The sequence below is a fragment of the Lynx canadensis genome, chromosome E1 (assembly GCF_007474595.2).
Source record: "Lynx canadensis isolate LIC74 chromosome E1, mLynCan4.pri.v2, whole genome shotgun sequence".
NCBI lineage: Eukaryota > Metazoa > Chordata > Mammalia > Carnivora > Felidae > Lynx > Lynx canadensis.
The window spans coordinates 4,410,720-4,413,742 of record NC_044316.2 but is presented as its reverse complement, the minus strand read 5'-3'; the positions used below and the strand labels follow the sequence as shown (position 1 = coordinate 4,413,742).

The 3,023-nt window shown below is 44.6% G+C and overlaps 1 non-coding gene across 1 annotated transcript; it reads left to right on the top strand.

Annotated features, from left to right (window-relative positions):
• Window positions 1–1,611: 1,611 nt before the first annotated feature.
• LOC115501900 lies at window positions 1,612–1,742 on the top strand. The gene has a single exon (XR_003964952.1). It is a non-coding gene; the product is annotated as a small nucleolar RNA SNORA25 (small nucleolar RNA).
• Window positions 1,743–3,023: the final 1,281 nt, after the last annotated feature.

Below are 3,023 nucleotides of genomic sequence, written 5' to 3'. Positions count from 1 at the left end.
CTCATGCCTGGCATTTCATACAAGAAGACCCTTAGGAGAAGTTCTGCCATCTTGGGTAAAGGTGGACTGAGTCAGGAAAGCCAGCCTCGGTGACCAAGGAGGGAGTCTCCCCGCTGACAGTCAGAGTGGCTGAGGGTCTGCAAGCTTGACCACCAGTCTTTGAAGGTCCACCCAGCCTGGGACTTTGGACAGATGTACTGTCAGGGTCATTGCCTACACCAAGTATGGCATCACAGCTGAATCCTACCTGGATTCCCCACACAGGTTGATCCAGACAAGTGAGCCGGACACTGAGGGAGGGACTGGTCAAACAGAGAAGTCTGGCCTCGCAGAGAGAGGAGAGATCCTTGTCACTTCCCACAAGGGGACCCTTGGAGCAGACAGGAGGGGCTGTTAGGAGGAAGGGAAAGGGCACCAATGGACAAGGCTGTCTTCTGCTTCCCGAGCCCCGGGCAGGGGGTCTGAACCAGACTGCAATAGAAAATACCAATATCTGAATGTGACAGAATGTTTTCTTGAAATGAAACTATTTAAAACCGGAAGTGGCTGGACATAGCTGATATTTATAAGACCGGGCTAACTTCATGTTTTCCACTGCTGAGCAGGAATCGGTTTTTGTTTTTTGTTTTTTGGGTTTTTTTTTAGAGAAAAGGAAGTACGTTTAAAAATAAAGCAAACCTTTTGTTGGCACAGGGCTAGATGGAGACCATTCAATTAAAGCTATTAAATGAGCAGTGAGACCTGAGGCATATATCCGACTTCCTCTTGAATGTTAAGCTGGTCAAGTTCCCTATGTGGGCACGCTGCATTCTTCCAAGAACTTCCGCAATTATAAATGCAGATTAAAAAAAAAAATTGTTTAGAGTCTCTTGCCCCTTGTGAATACCATTCCTTCTCCGACTCTACACCAACTGTCCAACGGAAACTTTTGTGATGGTGTGGGAATGTCTTGTGTCTGCCCTGTCCAATATGGCAACCGCTCACCGCACGTCCCTACTCAGTGCTGATGCCAAACAAGGGACTGACTTTAAAATTGTATTTTTTAAAAGATTCTTTTAAAGTTTTTATTTATTTATTTGAGAGAGAGAGAGAGAGAGAGAGAGAGAGAGAGAGAAGGATAGGGACAGAGACAGAGTGAGAGAGAGAGAATCCCAAGCAAGCTCCACACTGGCACAGAATCCAAAATGGGGCTTGATTTCACGAACGTGAGATCATGACCTAAGCCAAAATCAAGAGTCGTATTAGCATAACCGACTAAGCCACCCAGCTGCCCCTAAAACTGTATTTTCACTAATATAAATGTACACAGCCAGATGTGGTTAGTGCTACCATATTGGACAGAGCAGTGAGAAACGGAGTCAGACATATTTCTTTCTACTGAACTTTTGGAAATCTGGTTTCCGACATCTGGGGAGCATCTTTGTTGGTTTGCAATCTCTGATTCCGCAGAGACAGGGACACATTGGCTCAAGAGTTCTGACACTTCCATACCACCCACCAAATTCTTCCCGATGTGTCCTCAGAATCAAATTAAGGAGAGCATTCACAGTAATGTTTACAGGGGGAAAATCTGAGCACAGACTGGATTCCGACAACATTAAGAAATTACTTAGGTCATTTCAAAGAGGGATTCAGGGACTGAAACCAAGAGCTCTTCACTCTGTGACCAAATATTGAAGTTTTCCATTGGATGTAATCGTTACTCGACCAACAGGGCTGTGGTTTCCGGAGGAGATGGAAGATAAAAAAGAAACAAATTACTAAAATTGCACGCTGCCATATTTACAGATAAAATAATGTGCTCTCTATATTTGCTTTAGATAATGGAGTGAGGCGTGCACAGAGGAAATAAGATTGGTTGATAATTGTTGAAGCCTTGTGATGGGTTCATAGCTTCCCTTAGATTAGTCTCTCTCATTTGACATGTGTGTACTTTTTTTAATTAAAAAAGTTAAGAGCTTTAAACAAAATGGGAAAGTGCCTCTATTATGATATCAAGTAGAAGGGGAAAAAGAGGGGCGCCTGGCTGGCTCAGGTGGTGGAGGGTGCAACTCTTGATCTCAGGGTTGTGAGTTCAAGCCTCATGTTGGGTGTGGAGCCTACTAAAACAAACAAACAAACAAACTACTAAGAAAAAGAAAAGAAGGGTAATATGCAAGCCACAGAAGTCTAAGCACACAATAAAATGAGGAATTTACACAAATGAAAGGAAATACGCAACATAATGTAGTGGTTAGGATCCAGATGGCTGAGTTCAAATCCTGGCTAGAACACTGACCTCATTTCGGGAATTTTTTTAGCTTTGCTCAATCTCCATCTCCTTATCTATGGAATGAGGATCATTCTGGAATGTCCCTCTTAAAATTGCAGTGAAGAGTACGTGAACCTATTTATGAAACACTTGGCCAGCATCTGGCATGAAAGTCCTATCCCTTATATCTGGGACATGGATTTATAAGTGACCCTGTATCGTGGCCTTTGGGACATGTGTTAGGAAAGCATCGTCTAGAAGCTTCCTCGGGCCCGGTGGGGAGGGAGGTGGGGCAGGTGGAGCGGGGTCTTGTGTCTGTGTTAGTCCTGACCCAAAAGCCTTCCACACTGATGGATAGACCTTCTTCTTTTTATTTATTTATTTTTAAGTTTTTTAATTAATTTATTTTTCGAGAGAGAGCACAAATCGGGGAGGGGCAGAGAGAGAGGGCGAGAGAGAATCCCAAGCTGGAACTCACGAACCGTGAGATCACGACCTGAGCCGAAATCAAGAGTCGGACGCTTAACCGGCTGAGCCACCCAGGCACCCCTATCTGTTTAAGTAAACTCTACACCCAACATGGCGGGGTTGAACTCATGACCCCGAGATCAAGAGCCACATGCTCTCCCAATGGAGCCAGCCAGGCGCCCCTGACAGACTTTCTTTGCAGGAGCTGTTACACACTTTGCCCTTTCCATTAGATTTGCATCTTTTAAACAACATGTATCCTTCTGTTGGCCCTGCTAGTCATGAATCCCCTCCAAGTGGCAGT